The sequence below is a fragment of the Acomys russatus genome, chromosome 2, assembly GCF_903995435.1.
Source record: "Acomys russatus chromosome 2, mAcoRus1.1, whole genome shotgun sequence".
Taxonomy (NCBI): Eukaryota; Metazoa; Chordata; class Mammalia; order Rodentia; family Muridae; genus Acomys; species Acomys russatus.
Window position 1 is genome coordinate 74607339 of NC_067138.1, and position 22714 is coordinate 74630052.

The 22714-nt window shown below is 39.7% G+C and overlaps 1 non-coding gene across 1 annotated transcript; it reads left to right on the forward strand.

Annotated features, from left to right (window-relative positions):
* The first annotated feature begins 11569 nt into the window (after nt 1-11569).
* LOC127207718 (small nucleolar RNA SNORA17) lies at nt 11570-11701 on the forward strand. Its single transcript, XR_007832958.1, has one exon. It is a non-coding gene; the product is annotated as a small nucleolar RNA SNORA17 (small nucleolar RNA).
* Nucleotides 11702-22714: the final 11013 nt, after the last annotated feature.

A 22714-nucleotide genomic window follows, 5' to 3' on the forward strand; every position in this document is an offset into this window, starting at 1 on the left:
ATTTTTGATTTCCTTATCCATTATGGCAATGTTCATAGTATTCAAATTATGGAGACAACACACATATTCATATCAAGGTTAATACACAGAGATAGTATGATCTATCCCTGCAGTGAAATGTTGTTTGATCTCTGGAAAGAAGGAAATCTTTCTGTTTGTGACAAAAATAAAGATGGAGTTTTTTTATTCTAAGTGAAGAAGGCTAGCCGCAGAAGGAACTGGAATTTTCAAAACTTCTGATGAAGTAAACAAGGGTAGAAAGAAATGATATATAGAACAATAGAAGAAGACAAAAAAAAAGTAAGAAAGAAAAAAAAAAAAAAAAAAACCAAAAAACAGGCCTACAGTGCTTTCTTCACAATTATTTTAAACAATTTCCTTAAAAGAGAATGGAGTTAGTAGTATTAATTAAAGTGCCCTAAAGTTTTGTAATTCTCTTCAACTTGGAACATAGTCACCCAATTATTACTCTCTTATTAGTGAAATAAGGTTGCAGATCAGGAATTAATCTCTTCATTTTCCTGATCAAAAGCCCAACGTTCAATGCAGTAAACATCTTGTCAATCAGCTAGACTGCACACCAAAGGCAAGGCAACAGCCTGGACCTCCTTCCGTCTCAGGCAAACTCCTGTGCATGCTAGTCCATTGTTTTATGCATCATACTGGAAAAACAAGAAGTGAAACCCCACAATTCTCTATGTGGTTAATGCCAGTCAGGGTTTTTCAAGGTAAACTATGAATCATTAAGCAAATACATATGCATGCATGCATTATGCATGGAGTGCTTTATTTATAACCATAAAGGACTTGGGAAGCTCCCAGCAAAGTATACATGAGCAATGAGGTTAATCAGAAGTAGGAAATGTGGACAGAGGAAAGAAATGAAATAGAGATATGGAGAGTTTTAACTCGGCATTCCAGGTTTGATTCCAGAGAAACTGTCTGGAGTTTTGGATAGTGTGACTGTTGGAGAATTCCCAAACTCATTTTCAAAACTTATCAGCTGTATGACTTAGGATTCACTTGTTCGAAAGCTAGTCACCTTAAGAATAAAATGCAGATCAGTATATTAATATTTATCCCATTAAAAAGTAATAAGTAAAAAGTAAAAGTGCAAAGTAAAAATGGTGACTTTGTGGATAAGTATTCTTCTGGGACTTTCTCATGGGTAGTCAGAGAGAAGCACTGAGTGGCCTTTTTAGTGACAACATTTCTATCACATTTGTTTTCCCAGCCTATAGGATCATAGCAGTGCCTGTAACTAAAGTAGATACTTTCTTTTTCACTTGGCTTTTACTCATATGTGTTACCCGACTCTAGTTTCCTCTTGGACTCTACAGCTTTTTGTGAAATCACTGTCGGATTCCTGAAAAGTTATGTATGGACTTGAGAGTGTCCTCATATGTGTTCCTGGTGCTTTAGGGAGCCTGTGGGACACATCTCACCAGCACCTTCGCTTCCCTGGTGTTGAACACCATGCCTGAGAAAGTCATATGAAGAATAGATGACTCATTAACGCACTTTTCGTTGTTTGATGCTGCCTCCTGTAGCTCCCAGTTAAGACTCTAAAGCCCTACAAATCTTAACTGTCAATTTAGTTTTCACAGGTTTGGAGTACCCTGTCTGCCACTTGCATGGATGTTCTCAATTACTTCCTCACTTGATTTCTTGACACCATGTATTCAAACATTTTGTAGAAGTTGGAGGGAGGAGTTTTCTCTACAATAGTTTTTCTCTAGTGGACAATTTAAATACCTGCTCTCCTACTTTATTTATGATATCAGATTAAAGTTCTCATGCTATACCAATTTGATGAACATTCACATTAGGAAAATAAGGCTTCAATATTTTTATTAATACATCCAAAATACACAAGGCATTAAATACAGAATTAAAATTCCAACAGACTATATCAAATGGTTTCTGAATTGTTTTCTTTCAGTTTTATGTTAAGATTTAAATGCTACTGTACTCTTTTTTTTTTTTTTTTTTTTTTTTTTACTGTTTATAACTTCAGAACTCAAAACCGGAACTCGATTACTAAGTTTGTACCAGAGGATAGGTTCTGGGCTGAAAGAGGAGCTGTAGACTATGAAGAGAGAATTTGGAGTTAGCAACTTTCTCTGACCAAGTGTCCACACTTCAGCTCCCTTTATAATGGAATACACTCCTTTCCATGAGGCTTCCACTTATGCTAGTACATTCGTCCAAACAGCCAGGCAAATAGGATCAGCTGTTCCTGTCTTTATGGCAATTTCCCAACATTCTTCACTTGGGGATTTCTTCTGTCACATGTTTTTTAATTGGACATTCTTTCAAACCTTCATTAAATGGCCGAGACTTCACACTAGAAACCAATTCAATGAAACCATAAGGCTGATAGAATCTGAGGACACTGCTTTCTGCAATACACCTTGATATGGAATTTAAGCTAGACTGAAGCAGAAGGTATCCTTTTGATGGGAGTTTTCTAATGGTACCACTGTATCTTCTTTTAGCCTTGTCAAATTAAAGGATTCCAAGCATTTTAGTTTAGTACCCATAATGCAAGCAACGCACTGAAAGTTAAATGGTTGGAAAGTTTGTCTTATATATTTCCACCATCAGCTATTCTAGTTCTTACTAAAGAAGGAAGTTGCAAATTTGTTAATGATATGCTGAAGTGCCTTCTTTTAAGTCACAGTTCTTCTGGCAAACACAAAAAAGTTGGTCTACATTTGTATTATGGTTGTTCTATATCTTCACCTGGTAATTTAGAAAAGGGTTTCGTATCCCAATTTCGGTGTGTATACCTAGGCCTTGACAGTCATTCTCCACCCTCCACGGGGCTATTATGAAGACCAAAGAAATTGTTCCAGGAAAACTCGCAGCTCTTTATTCACTGTATTTAAGGGATACAGGCAAGAATGAGAGTGACCACAAGCCTGGCATGAAGTTGATTTAGTGGCCGGGGATCCTATAAGCTCCTAAAGCAACAGATCTTGTACATATGGTCTCAGCTAGTGAATCAACTCTCAGACAATAAGGAAAAACAGACAAGGAAGGTCAGTGATATGAAAGACACCAAGTCAAAAGTTCCTGTTTCCAGAATTTATAAAGGACAACGCCAAACATTGCTCATTTCTAGTGGAGTGGGAGCCTAGTACCCTGGAGATGTCATTCTGAGTGGAAGTTGTGATACAATTCTGGTTCTCCACTTATTTATAAGCTCTAGCTGGTCCCTGAAGTACTTAGAGTCCAGCGCTTAGGAGTGTCAGATTCCAGCACATAAAATGGACAATAACATTTTGGTAGAATTCACTTGGCTAAAATACAGAAATGGATGCCTGGAGAGAATAGATAACTTGCCCTGCATCACATAGCTTAAAATGCAATAATAATCATCATAATAAATTCCATCTGTCAAACATTTGATATGTTCCTGGACTGTTTTAATTTAATTACATAAATTGTCTTCTGATGTAGCTCTTAGCAACCTTGTCATTTCACATACAATGAACTATAGAGCAAGGCACAAATTGTCCAATTGGAAGGGGCAGAATCCAAATTGGCCTGATTTCCAGGGCTGCCAATTTTTTACCACACAATAGCCTGTTGCAATGTTCTGGCCTTTTTCACTTGGGATTGCTAGAACACTAATGGTAGAATTGTTTGGACAAGGTCAGCAACTCCCATACCATCTAGAAATTGAAGATTTTGAAAGCAGAGCATTCAGCTTTGTTTGATTTCTATGGAAATGAAGATGATCCCCCCTGTGACAGTAGTAAGTGATGAGTCTGAGTGTAAATGTGCTTTTTGGCACAAATTGTCCTGTTCTAATAGTGTTGATTATAATTATAAAATAATGTGTTTCTGAAAGGCTGCAAGCAATTCTGGGAATGACAATAAGGGTTTAGAAACAACATGGTATTTATGTGAGAAGTGTTTTGTTGAAAATTAAACCTGTGTTTAGGAGAAAGCATCATGTTGTTTGTGCCTAAGAAGCTATCACACCGTGTAATTAAATCAAAGCCAGTCAGTTACCAATTTGAGTTTTTGTCTTACATGAACAATATTGTATCACCTGTGACAAATAAGAAACACTGACCAGGAACAACCAAGCATGGCTCATTACCCAAATCCTGTTTGTCTGTCTTCTCAGGGTCCAGAAAGAAGATGGAATTGTGTGGTCAGGTTTCTCCTGGGCTGGGAATTAGCTTTGTCTGTAGTGTAAAGCCTTTCTTCCAGGCCATGCCAGGTCCTCAGTAAAGACTAGGCTTTCTGTTCAAGGGATTTTATAGGAGGCATTATCTGGAAATAGGCAAAGAGTTCAAACTCTGGAGAAGCTATCTTGACTTACATTCTTAGGAGGAAAAACAAAGTCCTTCTGTGAAGGTTGGGAAAGTCTTTGATGTTTATAGACCTCAAAGGTAGAAAAAGGTGTGAAGTGTACTGTAGTATATAGGTATGCCTCTCTTAAAATAAAATATATCATAATATGATCTCCAAACCTTTATTTTCATTGTATTTTCACAAAGGACATCAGAAAGTTTAAAGCATATCTTGCAAAGGAACTCATAAAAAAGGAAATATGTCAAGATGGGAAAGTTTACTAGGCTAAAGAATCCCTTGATGACTTTGGCTGTTTTTAATTATATATGTCATTCTGTATGTTTCTGATTTTATTAAATCTTTCTTGCTAGAAATTTTGATTAAGAATCAGAGTTTAGGAATCTGTATTTAAAAAATATTCTATATACAATTTTAAGTATAAACAGATCTGGGTTTCCTATTTTAATAGGAAACAGAAGAAAATGTACCATGTTTAATATGACCAAGGCTTTCATCCTTGAGATTTACTGCTGAGATTCATGAGCCAAAGCAAGGTCAACAGAATGGAGCACATGGCTAGGTTGAAAAGAAAAAGGTGATGTCTTACTTATCTGATGGTTTCATTGTTTTACACTGTATAGGTGATTCTTCACAATCCTATCAGATCAGACTCATGGCAAAGAATCTGTTCAGTTCTATCTGATCTTTCTCCATCTATTTAGAAGTTATAATATGACAGTCATTCACTTATCCTTTTTTCTATATTGTATATTGCCTTTAACATTCCCCTCTGCAGTTGAGATACAGCACAGGCTTATATCAGAAAAATTTCATGGTCTGTCATGAAAAAGCATCTGTTGAAAGGTTTCATTTACTGGATTATCAACCTCAAACTTAGCAATTGTAACTTACCTCTCATTTGGAAGCTCAGTATTCAACTTATCACTGACTTATAAAGATGCACCAAATGCCTTTCACTGTAAAACACTAGGATCTCCTTTTCAGACTTGCCACATAATTGTCAGTCTTCACAGGAATCCCTTTTCATTCCTTTTGAGAGGAGGCAAGGCAGTGAGCACTAACAGCTAAAATTCAGTCATTTTGCCCTTTAAACTAGCAACCCTGAGTCTTCTGGAGGAGTCTATGACTCCCCAGTGGGAAATACATGCTGAAGAAACTTACTACTTGCAAAAAACACTTTTGAAATGTACTGTGGGGATGGATCTCTGGTTAACGCTGTGCTCAGCTCACTGCAGGATCCTGCTGAGCCTTTACTCTTCATCATCTTCTGCAGCATTGGTTGTGGCCTGAGAGCCTGCACTGCTATGTGTAGGGAGCATCCCATCCTACCATCCACTGAATTAAAGGCTGTGAAATGTGGAGTTCTAGATGAAGATCAGCCACTGGCAGACTCCTTCTGAGCTTAAGTATCATATCTACAGAATGGTACACTAAAGTAGGAAAACTACTATGCAGGGTCTGGTTTGCTTGGAAATAAGATGGGTGTATTTTTTTCTTAATGGTTATGTGCTTGTTCATTCTACTTAAGATGATTTATGGCTAGTAAATAATGACATAAAAATATCTATGTGTTTATACTGTCAATCTATTAGAGGACAAAAAGGAAAGTGCATTAAAGATATGCAAATTTTTTAAAATGTGAAAGTATCACTAGTGAAACTGCCAAAGGGAAAGAAGCAACACACTCTAAGATGATGATATGCTTAAATTCGTGTTTCCCTTCTTCCATTCTGGCAGGCTTGCCTCTGAAAATTAGTCTTCTTGTCTGTAAAAATCCATCCAAGGCTGAAGTAAATTTCCATTCTCATAATATGATTCTGCAGTTAGAGTAGTCTCTCTGCCATGGACATATATTACTATCCCTATAACATGGTCTGGTACTTAGAACCTCATGGCAGAATGCAAGGAACAAAAGAGTCTTCATTAAGTAGTGAAGTATTCAAGCATTAATATTTTTCAGTCATCCATTCTTCAACTGAGGGACATGTAGGTTGTTTCCAGGTCCTGGCTATTATGAATAAGGCTGCTATGAACATAATTGAGTGTATATCCTTGTTGTGTGTTGGAACATCTTCTGGGTATACTCCAAGGAGTGGAACAGCTGGGTCTTGAGGTAGCCCTATTCCCAGTTTTTTGGGAAAGCTCCAGATTGACTTCCAAAGTGGCTGTACAAGTTTGCACTCTCAGCAGCAAGGAAGGAGTGTTCCCCTTTCTCCACATCCTTGCCAGCATGTGCTGTCACGTTAACTCTGGTGCCCCATATTTGACTACTTCCCCTTGGTGGGGAGGCCTGGTAGCATTCAGAGAAAGGATAAGCAGGCTACCAGGATGAGACTTGATAGTCTTTGACCATATGATGGGGAAGGTGTCACAGACCTGAGGGAGAGGGGTAGGGTGAAAGTAGGAGGGAGGGAGGAACGAGAGGAAAAAGTGAGGGGAAAACAATTTCTATGTAATCTGAATAAATTAATTAAATAAAAATAGTTTTCACTCCTTCCTCACAGTTTCTAGAAAGGGTTTAGCTAAGATCAGTTGAGGGGTAGTCAAAATACTATGGAAGCAGGAGTAAAGGTTCTTGGCTGGTGAATTGGTACAACTAGTGATAACTTGCTAACAAAAGTGAGTTCCTCAATCTCTTCCTCACATGTTCTTATTCTTTGCCTAGAATGTGAAAGTATTTATACAGCCATACGTATTGCAGCTTTGAGAGTCAAGTAAGACTGAGGATTCAAGAACATTCAACAGAGTGCAATTGAAATGCCATCAAGGAAATGTACCTCTTTTGCCAAACTGCAAAATCCTGGGAATACCTTCCATCATGCATATGCATTTAAAAACCTTGTAAATTAATCATCTGCACCATTTTTACAAGATTATCTCAGAGTTTAGCAGTTTTTATACTTGGCCACTTTGAATAATCTTAAGGAGAGAAATACAGTTTTCCTAAATCCGAGCACGTCTTGGACTGCTGCTTGCAATTATCCTTGTTTCCCACATTTGACATTTAAAGTGATATATCACAGGCTCTTACATTGCTAGCTATGGAAGCCCCATCCGACCCCTTGTGCCTCTCACCATCTGTGAATTCTTGTCAGCTCAGAGGAAACTCTGAATAAATTTCACCATTGGAGATTAGTGAGAGCAGAAGGCTCGGCTATATCTTTCTTCCTACTTTATTTCTTTAATGCCATCTATGATTGCCCAGACTATGAAAAGTGCACATGGGCCCAGGCCAGGCTTCCAGGACCCATGGGGACTTCCCTTCCTATGCCCTTTCAGAGCTATGCCATGGGCCTTCAGTCATTCTTCCTCCTCAACTGCTCTGTGTTCCGACTCTTGCCACTCCCTCTGCTCTGGCAGCTCTCTCATCCAAGAACCAGAAGTTCAGCTGTGTTCTCTGGCCACGTGTCACCACTATCTTCATTTCTTTATACTTATTTTTCCTGCTTAAATTTACGTAGTGTGTATGCACATGCACTCATGTGTAGACAATTTATTGAAATCAGAGGATAAAAGTATCATTTATGGGAGTTGATTTTTTTTCCTTCCACCATGTGGGTGCGAGGAATCAAATTCTGTTTGTCAGGCCTGATAGCAACTACATTGACCATGTGTCTGACCCGCTTTATGCTTTTGTGGGCACTAAGTTGGTTCTTGTTTAGTAGTCACGCATTGTCTCTGGCTTACATGCCTATCCTTCTCTTTCTCTCCCCTATTACCCTCACCCCCAAAGCATGAGATTTCACACTTCACTGTGAGTAGGTGTTTGTTGTCTCATTGCACTTTCCCTTCTCTTTCTGATTGTGAACTCCAGTAACCTTTTCAGTATGGGGTATCTAATATGTATTTTGTTTCAGTATGTTGGAAAGGGTAATCTCAGCTCTGGGAATAAAGCAGGTCTGTGCTGATTCCATGTCTAACAGTACGTGCTTTCTCGCCTCTCCTTCTGATACAGATAATATCTGCCTTTCAGTTTTCTTAGCAGATGAATGCACCGATAAAAGAGTCCCACTCTTTTTTTTTTTCCCCTCCGGGAACCTTTTCTTTCCTTTGCTCTTTCTGCTACTTAACATTTATGTAGAAGCTGATGTGCTGCTAGAACAATACAAGATGCATGTAGAAGCAGAAATAAACGTCAAAATAATGCTCCCAAAGCTTTACAGAGTTTCGATAATTTACACACACACACACACACACACACACACACACACACACACACACGTTTTATGCTAACGTGAAGGCTTTAGTGGAAATAAACATTACAGAGAATGTTGTATTCGATTTGCGATACTGTAATAATAGCTCTGCAGACAGGCCATCTTAGAATAAGAAAGGGAATTTTTAACCTGAAAGATAGCATGAGTGAAAAGAGTAAATCTGAGAAAAGGCAAGCTGAAATATGTTCATAGTACAGATCTAATAGAGAGGACAGTATAAATAGTTGTGTAGCTGCCAAGACTTGTTTGATGTCACCTGACTCTGACCTTCATTTACCATTGCTATGCCTTCACTTGTGAGCCCATGAGTCAAAGATAGTATATTGAATACTTACTTAAGCACACAAGAGAAGGAGTAAATTGTCACTCAGAAATACCATTTTTGATGGGCTAATTTTATGTAATGTGCAAAATATAACATTACTAAAAGTAGATTTAGCAGTAAGGTTTGTTTGGGGGTGGGGGCCCCAAAATTGAGTAAGAGTGAGTTTTTATCTTGATATTGATGTGAACTGGCCATGTGACACTGAAGAAATGCTAAATAAGACTTGAAAGTAATACGAGTTATTTGTTTTGTTTTAAAGACTTTCTGGGAATTGAGCAACTCCACCCTTTCCAGAAGTAGGCAAACATTCTGACCTCTTACAACATCAGAGTTGGAGAGTCACTGTTGTAAAGACTGTCTTATTGCCTGTAATGTTGCTGGCAGTTGTGTAATAGGGTAACACAATAGCTCCTTTCCCCATTTTCATGACTCAAATGTGAAGATTTGTACCGTGGCAGTTGCGCTTTCCTAAAGTAGATAATGCTGTTAAACAGAATACACCACTTAGAAGTCATCTGCCATCATTTCAGAAAACTGATTTTTTTTTCATTTTTAAAGTGGTAATCCAGATGGGAAAGGTACAGAGAGATGAAACAATTATCCCCTGTCCCAGGGAGACATGAGTTGATCTACAGGGACAATGTAAAAACTCTATAAAATTGAATGATCTCTCGCAACAGGCACATTGGCACAACAGACGGAGCAGACCATTGACATCTACCTCAGCTAGCTCTGTGTTCTTTCTCATGTCGTGAGGGTGGTGAGAGACATGGTTTGGGTCTAAGGCAAACCTGTCTGTTCCTATGCCATGATGCTAACTTTGAGTAAAAGAGTGGGGAAATGATAATGCTCATGAAAGTAGCAGCAGTGAAATGGTATCAATTCCATACTTTTGATAGTAATAATAACAGGAAATGGAGGAAAAGGATAGAAAGGAGTGAATCCAGTGGAAGAGTACTACTTAATCTGTTTTAAGTCATGTAAGTGTTTCTAAAGGCTTATATCTATGATCATCATTTTAAGCTATTTCAGAACATTTATTCCTTTCTGTTTTGTTTTGTTTTTAGATTTTACTTCATTATAATTTATTCAGATTACATTCAGAAAGTTATCACTTCACTTGTTTCTTCCCACCCTCCCTCCCTCTTCTATCCTATTTCCCTTCCCTAGACCTCTGAGAGATGGGGACCTCCTCCCTCACCATATGGCCACAGCATATCAGGTCTCATCCAGAGAGCCTGCTTCCCCTTCCTAGCCAGGCCTCCCCAACAAGAGGAAGTGATCAAGTTGAGGACACAGAGTTCATGTCAGAGTCAGTCCCTGCTCTTCCCACAACCATGGAAAATGAGGTTTACTGTGTGCATTGTCCTTGGTTTGTGCAACAGTTTGTGCAAGCTCCTCTGGGTCCAGATCGACCAGCCTTGATGGTCTCCTTGTGGGGCTCCTAAACCCTCTGGGTCCTTCCATTCCCCCATTCTTCCATACCACTCTCAGACTCCAGTCGAAGTCTGACATCTGTCCCGATCCTCTGTTGGGTGGAGCCTCTCAGAAAACATCTATTTTGGGCTAATATATAATGTCCTTAGTCCTCAGGGAAATGCAAATCAAAATGACTCTGAAATTCCATCTTATATCTATCAGAATGGCTAAGATAAAAAAACTCAAGTCATAGCACATGCTGGCCAGGATGTGGAGAAAGGGGAACATTCCTACACTGTTGAGGGGAGTGCAAACTTGTACAACCACTTTGGAAGTCAATCTGGTACTTTCTCAGAAAATTAGTAATAGTCCTACCTCAGGACACAACTATACAACTCCTGGGCATATACCCTAAAGATACTTCACCATACAACAAGGACATTTGCTCAACTACATTTATAGCAGCATTATTTTTAATAGCCAGGAATCTGGAAACAACCTAAATGTCCCTAAACTGAAGAATGGATGAAGAAACTGTTCTACATTTACACAGTGAGTATTATTAAAAACAAGGAAATCTTGAAATTTGCAGGCAAATGGATCGAACTAGAGATGATCATCCTGAGTGTGGTAACCCAGACACAGAAAGAACATTTGTTCTTTGTTCTTTCAAAAACAGGGATTTCTTCTCCAATCATAAAATATCAGAAGTAATGAAAAAATTATTAAGGCTACTCATACTAAGTAAGTGATCCAGTCTCCTGTCTCGGAGCAGATACCATGTTCCAAGCACAGTGTTTCATGTTTTATACACGGTGTCTTATTTACCCACAAAGAGAGTCCTGGAAATTGGTGGTCTTAGTGTTCTTATTCCACAGAGGAGAAAAATCAAGGCTTAGGGAAGTTGAGCTCATTTGTCCAAATGACTTTACCAGTAGATATTAGGCAATAGGATGTAACATGGAAACCTATGTGTGACAGAATGTAGAGTCTGAGATGTTACACGTTAGCTAGCCTGATTGCTTCATTCTTGACAAGACACTTGACATTTCCTGGGAGCTGAGAAATGCTATATGGATGTGGACAAAGGTTTCTTACCCTGAACTGCATGGGAATGGTTTCAGGAGGATCCATCAGCATCTTTGCAATATGTTGAACTTGAGCTACTATAATAAAGGGTTGTTTTCACGAAATAACATATATGTAACACAATGAATACCATGCCTACATAAAACTTAAAACTTCTAGAAGTACTGAAATAAGACATGGTGGAAATGTTGCCCCTAGAAGCATTGCAGGTATGGCTGCTGTGTCACATATGTGTCGGTAGGGGACAGAGAGAACAGAGGCTATTTCTAAGCTCAGTGTTCTGACCTATGGACATCTGAATAATTAACAGCCTAACATTGCCTGAAAATAGTGAGTGTGACACTACCGCCAGTCTGGAACCAGGAGGCCCAGACAGAGAGCTAGCTTGAGACAGCCACCAGTCCCATGACTGTCAGGCCTAGCAAGGCTCTGAGGATAAGAAACAAGTCACAAACTAGAAGAGCCCCACTTGGTACCATGTGACCCCAGGTGGGAGTGACCCCAATATAAATGATCCTCCCATGAGGCCATTCAGGTGGGCCAAGAAAAGAGTAAGCCTGAGACATCTACCACACTGGCACCGTGGATCTGAGATGGCCATCAGTTGAACATCAGAAGTAATAAAAATTACTAAGGCTACTTATACTAAGTGATCCAGGCTCTGAGCAGTTACCACGTGCCAAGCATGAACCCAGCCCGGTGTCATAATGCACAAACAGTCCATAGCATTCCTGAGACTACACTAGACACTTAGATACCCCAGGCGTTACTGAAAGAAACAAATAAGTGGTGGAGAAATGAAAGAGAAACAGAAACAGAAAGATATGGCTACAATGAATAGAGGCGGAGCTGGAGACTTAAGGATAGTGAGGAACAGCCTGATGTGAGTAGCCAGTGATGCCACCTGGTACCCTGATGGGATCCTGGCCTCTGCTTCACCCAGGGGCATGTCTGGGTCCATGGCCTGGTGGCAGCAGGGTGTCAGTTTCCACCAAAAGTCATGTAGATGCCTCTGGTCTGGGCTGCTACCCAGGGGCACGTTGATGTCTGGGGGCTATTCATAACTGGCCCCACCCCTCACTGGCTTCATGGGGGCATAAAAGCAGGTGAGCTGACCATAGCCAGCTGGAATACATAGGGGAGCAAGCCACACACATTACAGGATTGTGGGTGAGCCAGCCATGAGGATACTGGTCTCACAACTTGTCTGTAATAAAATAACACAGGTGATGGACAAATGTCCTCCTACCACCATCCCGCACACCACCTGTGGCAGACAGGAGAGCTATTCTAGAGGTCATCAGAGCAGGAGAGCTGTCCCTGGCCCTCACCTGCTGCAACCCTCAAGTGAGAAGGCCCTCTAACCTCTGTGCAGTGCAGTAGAGATGATGTGGGGGTTAAGGGTGAACCCACCTCTGAGGGCATTAGTGTGGGAGATCTGTCCCCCCCCTCGCATCATCTGGATAGCAGGGTAGAAATGGTTGCTGATGAGCTGGGTCCTAGGGCAAGACAGCCAGAAAGCCAGCCATCTGAGGAACTCAAATACCTCTCAGGCCCAGATCCAGGGTTTTGAATTGGTCCACCACCAACATCTACCCTATTTATGAACTTCTGGAGCACATGACGGGGAAGCCTTACAAATACAGAACCAGAGGAACTTGACACACAACAACAGGATATCTCAGAGGAGCCCCAATGAGGTTCCAGTATTGATAAAGTAGCAGAAGCAAGAAGCCTTGTACCAGACCAATGAGTTACTGAAAGGAGCATTGGCATGCAATGAAATGTGGCCAAGAGGTGTATGTGGGACACACTGTGACACACTACAGATTCCACAATGAGATTTTTTTTTCTGTTGGGGGACGGTTACAAGGGTAGAGGGCAGGTATGAGAGGAGGGGGGATGAATGAGATTGGGGTGCATAATGTGATATTCACAAAGAACTGATAAAAAAATTAAAAAAGAATAGGGGAAATATTTTAAGATATTTGTATAGGCAATGATTTTCTATACAAGACACTACAATCATATGAAATAAAATAAAAATTAAATTGAAAAAAGGATAATATCAAACTTAAAAGTTTCAGGAAACAATAACGTGAAGAGACACTCTAAAACTGGAGAAAATATTTGCTAGTTATTCGTGTTTCAAAAGCTTAATATACAGCAATATATTCATGTCAATTTAAAGTAATAATAATAAATTCAGGTCACCCAATTAAGAACAGAGAAAAAATTGAAATAATTAAAAAAATAAGCTCAGATGTTCAAAAAATAAAAAAAGGAAAATGTGTTTCATATCAGTACATATCAGAGAATGAAAACTATATTGATATTTTATTTAATTATTATTATCATGGCTGTTATCAAGACAAAACTAAAGTAAAAAAACAATAAATAAAGTAAAAATTCTACACAATTAAAGCAAATCAACCAGCAAACAAATGAGGTAAGGAAGTGAAGAGAATTATTTCAATCCTGTTGAGACTGTCAATTAATTATTTTTACTATAAAATAAGTATAGGGGTTCCTTAAAAAAAAAAAAAACTAAAATCATACTATGAAGTGACCTATCTAAACCATTCTTAGTAATATATCTCAAAGACCCCTGTATATTCATGTTTATTGTGACACTAACATAATAGCCTAGTATGGAACAGGTAGATGTCCATGTGAATGAAAGGATAAATAAAGCATGGCATTTAAACACAAGTCAGTGCCATACAATTATAAATAGGAATAAAATCTTGTCATGTATAGTGGAATGCATAGAACCGGAGAAAACCATGTTAAACAAAATAAGCCAGGCATAGAAAGACAATGTTTCATTTTTCTCATATATAGAAAGAAAATAAATTTAAATTTTAAGTGTTAGTTGAACAATTACTAAGAAATAGAAAGTTCTTAGAGGTGTAGCATACATAAGAAGAAAGCTGCATGGGGAAATAGAAGAATCCAGTGGGTCCTACAAATCTACAAGAAGAGCATTATAACAGGCGGATCTGGGCCCAGGGGTTCTGCTCAAACCAAGGACAATAAATGCAGTAAACATTGAACCCCTACCCAGATCTAGCCAATGGACAGGACATTATTCACAGTTGAGTGGAGAACGGGGACTGACACAAACTCTGTTGCCCCATATTTGACCACATCCTCTTAATGGGGAGACACAGTGGCACTCAGCAGGATAACAGGCTATCAAGAAGAGACTTGATATCCTATGATCATATACAGGGGAGGAGGCTAACTTCAGTCAGAGACATAGGGATGAGGAATAGGGTGAAACCGGGAGGGAGGGAGGAACAGGAGGATGCAAGGGATGAGATAACAATTGAGATGTAATCTGAATAAATTAATAAAAGACTATTAAAAAATGAAGAAGAAAGCTGAATGGCTACAGTCAGTTCACCCAGCGTATTGTTCACTTGGAAATGCCACAGTAGACCCCATTAATCTTTTTAACAAAGAAATTAACCAAAAGCTATTTTGCTTAATTTCTTTATCTCTACTGTCCTTCAAATGGTTGAGCTTAGCTCTCTATGTTTGGAAGAAAATTCCTTTGTGTATGCATCTCACATTATTATCCTCCGGTGTTCTGATTTTGGACATTGTAGAACATGTTTTATGTGCTTTTCCCTCACATTTCCTACATTTTATTGAGCTACAGAAATCATGTTTTTCTATACAACATGAAATCAAAAACAGTCTAGTAGGACAAAATAAAACAAGGGGGAGGAGAAAAAAACAGGGGGCTTAGAGCCTATAAGGTAGATATGCTCCGTGTTCTCTCTCTCTCTCTCTCTCTCTCTCTCTCTCTCTCTCTCTCTCTCTCTCTATATATATATATATATATATATATATATATATATATATATATATATTTGATGTATGCACATTATACACATGCATCATATAAATGTCCTCATGTAATACTGTAACAAGGACTGTGAAATCATTGCAATTACATCCTACCATGTTCATAATAAACGAGAAGTTGGGTGAAGTGAAAAGCAATCATTTTTATCTCTATCACTGATAAGTGTAGGATGTCAGAATAAATTGGAGGACAAGACTCAAGCCAGTCAGTAGAACAGGGAGACTACCTTTAGTAGCTCTCTTGGTTGTCACAGAGATTTCTGATCTTGCGACAGAAGAAAGTTAGAGTTTGAGACACTGAAATCTTATAGCTGTGTCCTATAAAACAAAAAGTAAGACCTTCAGGGCTAAAAAATGCAATCTGTTCCCTTCTGGTGAGGAGGTAGCAACTGAGAGGTCTCCTATGGCCTGACCCAACAACTTGGGCTCTACTCATTTATCTCAGTAACTAGAGCCCTGGATATTTATAGAGAGAGCTGTGATGACAACAGACAGAAGGTAATTTAATTTGAGCAAAGGCCCCCAGTGAAAAAGACAGGATGGCTTACCAAGTGGGTTGTCTAATGTATGCAACTTTTTTTATTCTTTTACAAATGCTCAGTCTTGTCACACCTCTGGTAGCATTTAGCTGAACAGTGGGGGTGGGGAGAGGAAAACAATCTAGGGCAACCATGATGAGAAGAAAGAATTCCTTTTCAAAAAAAGAAAAAAGAAAGAAAGAAAGAAAGAAAAAATTTACCTTTTAGTTTTTTGAAGGATTCAAAGAGGACAGTGAAATTCTCCTGTTCTCCACTTCCTGTGAAAGGACAAGTCATCCTCTCTTGCATCCTCTGTAGTCCCTGTAGACTATGTTAACCAGTGGGCAGGAGAGCAGGATCACTGTGATTGTAATAAATGCCTGAGCATATGGTGAGTCAATATGCACTTGCTCTCTTCTTTTCTACCAATGTACTTCCCTAGTATCTTCTGCAAGGGGCTGCTCTGTAAGCATTTTATCTGTGTGTTTACCTAAGGCTTAATCCCATATCGCTATGCTTTTGAGATACAAAGACAAGTTCACCAGATTTCTAGTCCTGAATACAATCACCTCATGCTCAGTTAGTTCTAAGAAAGTGAAACCACCTCTTAAACTTGGTGGATTCACATATTGTCATTTGAATATGAAATATCCCATACTGGCTCATGCATTTGAATAGTTAGTCTCCAAGGGTTCCTATTACTTAAGACAGGCCTTTACCTGGGCCCTAGCTGGAGGAAATGAGTCACTGGGCAAAATCTTGAAGTTGCTTAGGTCAGTACCACTTCCTGTCCTCTCTTCATTTTGAATGTAGACACCATGTGAACAGCTGACTCATATTCTTGGTGCAATGCCTTATTCACCACCCTGAAATATATCTCTTCTTACATTGTAAGCCAAACAACTTCTTTTAGGATCTATTGTTTTGTTTATTTGAAGCTAATTATACTTCATTTGATCTTTTAGATGAGCAGTGTCATTCTCTCCTGTTGAGGGTTCATGTGTAGCTGTAGCATTCAGGAAAGTCAAGGTGTATATTATCAAAGTTTGCAAAGACTAGACTTTGAAAGGGATTTAGGAGAAATTGTCTGTTTGAGAATGATAGTTTGGGCCTTGTGACATCAAAGTTAGACCTAAGACAAGAGATTATAGCAGTTTAGGAAAGGACACTACACAAGCATCAGTCACCTGGAGTTCCATGAAATAATCTTCCCTTCTCATCTTACATGCTGTTTCTTCAGCTCTAGATCCCTCCCCTTTTTGATTTCTGGTATCCAAAGCTTACTCTTGCTTCAGAACTAAAATGTCTAAGTTGCCACACTCTCTTTTTAAATTTATTTTCCAAATGAAAGTCATGGACTCTTCCACTGTTGGTGTGGACAAACGGGTCCAATTATTTCCAAGCACCATGTGCACAGGTGCTGGACTGGAAGAAATGTAGATTAGCTTGGCAGGCGAGTCTACAGGTTCCTAGTCCAGTTGGGTGGTAATTGACTGAAAGGGGAAAAACCTTCTCTAAAACAGATCTTCTCTTGTTATAGTAGCACATTTGGGTGGGGAGGGGGGGCAGGGGGGGAGGAAGAATAAGGGATATACAAATCTCAGAAGAGATTGTAGGGGTTTTCAGGGGAGTGAACATCATTGGCTGGGCCTGAGGTGCTGGTAATGCTTCGTTTGCATAGAGAGAAATGCTAGGTGCTAAGCTACATGACTACCTCAAGAATTGTGAGGGTGGAGCTGTGGTTCTGTGATCTGCTTCACCCTGGGGTGCCCGTACACCACCAAACACCAAGACAGAAAGGAAGAAGCCAGAGTCTGGAACCAATCTGTAATCCCCAGCATGGCAGAATTCTTTGTGCCTCCTGAAACATTTTTTCTAAAACACTAGGATCAGAATTAACTAGCAGAATATCATCCATGTAATGGTATATGATAGATTGAGGAAACTGCCTATGAATTATTTTTAAAAGTTGTTGCACAAAATACTGGCATAAAGTTGGGCTATTCAACATTCCCTGTGGAAGTAGCTTCCAATGATATCTCTTCATTGGAGAATTACTGTTCAGAGTAGGTACTGAGGAAGCAAACCTTTCCCTGTCCTTCTCATGTAGAGATATGGTGAAAAAAACAGTCTTTTAAATCAATTGTAATTATATGCCAAGACCTAGGTAACAAGGAAGGCAAAGGAATTTCAGGTTGAAGCGAACTCATGGGTTGAATCACCTTGTTTATGGCCCTCAAATTCGTTATCATTCTCCATTCACTTGATTTCTTTTTTACCACAAACACTGGGGAATTCCAGGGACTGGAAGATTCTTCGATGCGTTGAGCCTCCAGCTGCCCTATCACTAAACCGTGAAGCACCTGCAATTTTTTTTTTTTTTTTTTTGTTAAGGGCCACTGCTCCTACCATACAGGTCTGTTTGAAATCCATTTTAGGGGCAGGGCAGTTGGTATCTCAGCAGTGGCCCCTCTCATAAATTTTGACACCCTAAACCTGAAGAGTTTTGAGGTTGGACAATGGGCATAGCTTGTGGTCGCCCCTGATCACTTACATTAATCTGTTCCCCAGAAGCACGTACCAAATTACCCATAGTTTCAACCTTGTTTATCTTGGTATTTCTCGGACTAGTAATCTGAGTACCCCATTGTTGTAAGAGGTCTCTGCCCCATAGATTTATGGGAATTTCAGCCACATAGGGTTTCAGCCTCCCTATCTGCCTGTCTGGTCCCACACACTCAAGCCACTGTATACTTTGTTTTATTTGAGATAACTTACCAATTCTTACAATTTCTGTATAAACCTTCTTAAGTGCCCAATTTTGGTTCTAAGACTTCTGGCAAATGATGGAGACACCGGCTCCGCTGTCTACCAGGCCTTCTATTTTAACACCATTCAACTGTATAATTAACTTGGGTCTCTGATCATTAATTACTGTTTGTCAGAACACACGTGTCCCTGTGCTTCTGAATGCACCAGTCCTTTCCACTGGAGCGGCTTTGCCCTTAATGTAAGGAAACAGTAGGAGTTGAGCAATTCTATCCCAGGCATCTATTTTTATCCCCTTTTTTACACATACCATGATTTTTATTTCCTCCTTAGAATCTCCATCTATAATACTGGGATGTACAATGAAACGATGAGAAGTCAGCCCACTTCTTCCCAGAACCATTCCTACTGAACCTGAAGGCAAAGGTCCGAAAACACCAGTACTTAATTTGTAACATTCAACCTGGGGAGATAGGGTAAGAGACATGTTTGAAGTCAGATCCAAGGCTGCACTGCCTTCAGTAGCATGCATTACATCCCTAACACTCAGGTCCCATTTTCTTGTGGGTTTGTCACTTTCTGACTGGCCAAAGAAATTTGGCTGGCATTGTTTATGGGGGCCTGAGCCGATGACCCTCTCCTGCCATTTCCTGTTGTCAAGATATTGCCTTGCACATCTCTCTTAGACTGACAGTCCCGATACCAATGTTTTCCTTTTCCACAGTGACTACAGTACCCTGGGAGTCTTGGTACCGCATTACCATCATGACCAGAACCTCCTTGTTCTCTCCTGTGAGTTATGTTTTCTCCTGGGTTATTGTGCCTTCTATCTCTACAGTTTCTTTGCACATGACCAATTTTACCACAATTGAAGAACTGAGTATTATGATATCTGGGCTCTCTGGCTAAAGCTTGTCTCACAATATTATTTTGATTCTCTTGAGAGTATTAACTTGAGAGTATTAACTGTCTCATTTACCCAGTCGTCTAGTGGAGCACTTCTTTCCTTTAATAGTCTAAGCACCCTCTTACATTCAGTATTTGCATTCTCATAAGCCATGATAAGTTTTAATGTCTGTTTGTTGTCGGAATCTGCCAACATCTTATCCATAGCAAATTCTAATCTCTGTAAAAATTCTGTAAAGGGTTCCAGAGGTCCTTGGAACATTTTAGTAAATGGAATAGTTGTTTTCCCAAGTTCCTCTACCAGCTCCCAAGCTCTCAAGGCTGCCTTATGACATTGTTCAATCACTCTATCTTTAGCTTGCATTTGTTTTCTTATGTTGTATATTGTCCTTCATTAGGCAATTGATCTCTATTAATATTTATTCCCTGTGTCGTATTTTCTTGTTCTATTTTTATAGCCTCTGTTCGCCACCATGATAACCACTCTAACTGTTGTGCTGCTTCCAATACCGCTGAAACTAAATTTTTCCAATCTTGGGGAACAAGTCTATTTTGTGTGGCCCAGCTGTTTAATATTTGTTTAACGAAGGTAGAGTGTATACCATATTTGATGAAAGATTCCTTAAAATGTTATAAATCCATCATGTCTACAGGATGCCAGGCCATTTCGTTATAACCCTCAGCACCATTTTGCACGGGCACATGTCTTACAGTGACTGGAAAAGCTGAAGGTGTCTGGGTGACTGTGGAGATGTCCTCCACTGGGACATTTCCTCCAAAGACCTTTTGGTCTGTCTGCCTTCCCTTTTTTCTGGTTTCTGACCTTTTCCACCCTTTTTAACCAAAGGTGCCTTTTTTTCTTTCTTTTTTTTTTTTTTTTTTTTTTTTTTTTTTAGCCCTTCCAGGTTATTTTGGCTTTTGCCCATTTGTTCAGTCAAGTCAGTAATTTTTTTCCAAAAGGATAGAGCTTATTGACTCTTCCAGTTTTTTCTGGCTTTCTAGTCTCTCTATTTTTTGTCCTTCATCACTCCCAATTACCAAAAATTTTATCCGCTTTCCAATCCCTTCAGTTTTTTTCCTCAGCCTTTCCATCTGTCCAGTCAAATCTGCAATTTTTTCCAAAAGGATAGAACTTACTGACCCTTCTGGCTTTTCTATGCCATTAGCCTTTCTTCTAATCCTTCTAAGCATGAAATATTGTAATAAAAGGATGACAAAAAAACAGAGAATTCCCTCTAAGTATAAGGCAGGAAAGAGTTTACAACGGCAGTTGCAACTTTGCTGATACCCTGAAACAGCATTTCTGTACCTTTGAATTCTGAATCTTCCCTCATACCATTAGGGCCTATGGAACCCACTGGGCCCCACGTTGAGCATCAGTTGTAGGCTCTGTTTCTTAACAATTAAACTTTATTACACAACCCAACTAGCTTACACAAGAAGGAAAAAAGGTTAAAGGGAAAAAAGAGTGAACTTTCCGGTATCCGTTCCATGGGATGGGTCCTTTGGTGTCTCTGGCCTGTGTGCTGGTCCAGCCTGTTCACTGATCCACGTGTGCTCAAGCCCCATCTCAACCTGTTGTTCTCTCCTCCCCGCCTGCCTGAGTCATGTGTGAAGGGCAGTCCCCTTTTCCTGTTGAGGGTCAATTAGAAAAATAACAGTCCAGGTGGAGTCCCTAGGTCTGCTTCCTGAATTCCAGGCCCAGGATGGCTCCACTCAGTCTGTCACAAGTTATTCATGGGGTACCCAAGGGTAAAGCCCGCCAAGACTGCTTCTACCTGTGACAAAGCTTAGTCTTTCCCACAGCCTTCTAAGATGAGGCCTGAGTTAGTTCATGAGGGTGGAACGCTGGCATATCAAGGGGTTGAAGAAGGCTAGGTCTCAACTCAATGACTGACTAAGATGTGATAGTGGGTTCTGTCACCACACCATTTTTAGGAGCCTCAGGCTCCCTTTAATCCACCAGCTACACCATCATATGATGGACAGATCAACTAATTTCTCTCTTCCAAGAGTCAAATGATCAGTAGTCTAATTCTCTCCTAGAACAGTGGGCTTTATTATTTTCCTCCACTTGATTTCTGTCTTTTCAAATCATTTTAATTTTTTAAGCTTTTGAGGTCTAACTAATACTCTATCACTCCTCAGACCAAAACAGCTGGTGCATTGTGCTCCAGTTGGATTTGTGGCCTGCTGAGGCCTTTCACATGTGTTCTAAGCATTTTCAAGACGCCAAGTCATATGCTGTCTTACATCCTAAGAAGACACTTTATTTTGTTGGCTGTTAAAGCAAACAGTGATGGATAAGCATTGCAATGGAAAGGCCAGGAATGTTTTGAACAGAATTAAAGTTCTCATGGGAGCTATACCTGACCAATGTTTGAGAGCATCTCCCTGGAAGCAATAACTTCAAGCTGTGCTCAGCCTTGATTATCAGTGAGGCCCCTAATGCTTTGGAGCCAACAGCCCAAGGGCCGGCCTGCATGGGTCTGTCCTGCACTTAGAAACACAATATTGCAAGATTTTGGTTTATACATTTAGGCCAGAGTTAATAAACGGCTATCAATCCAAGCTGATTATCAAAGTCTAGTAGATAAGAGTGTTTTGAAAAAGAGGTGCCAATTCTCTTTGTTTTGTTTTCCAAGACAGAGTTCCTCTGTGTAGGCTTGGCTGTCCTGGACTTGCTTTGTAGAATAGGTTGTTTTTGAACTAAGGGATCTGCCTGCCTCTGCCTCCCGAGTGCTGGGATTAAAGATGTGTACCACCAGGCTCAGCTTGGATTCCAATTCTTAAGAACTTCAAGATACCTTCTAAAATAAGAACGGAAAGCATGTTGTCATTTAAAGCTCTTGGGTGACTTAGGACTGTAGACATTCAAGAAGCACAAAGCCTTTCACCTTTTATCATAGAAGGGGGTATATATTCTCAGTCTTCTTCTATCCTAAGAAAAACTCAAGTGCCCCTCCAGACCATGCCTGGGTAATCCAGTAATTGAAAGTTTTGTCTCACTTAATTCCCTAGGATAGTCAGAGAGGAGGCATTGGTTTCCCTACTAATGCCTCACATACATAGTATCAGGCTCCCAGGTCTGGTTTCTATCTAGCTGTTCTCCTGGAAGGCAGTGAGTAAAGAATAATCTTCATGTCACAGGAACTCTGCAAATCATTTGACCTGCATTGATTTGCTGGGTTATATGGACTTCCTCTGAGAAGCATTCTTATTGCCCTCATTTTACAGATAAAATTGCAACTGTGAAGTTAATT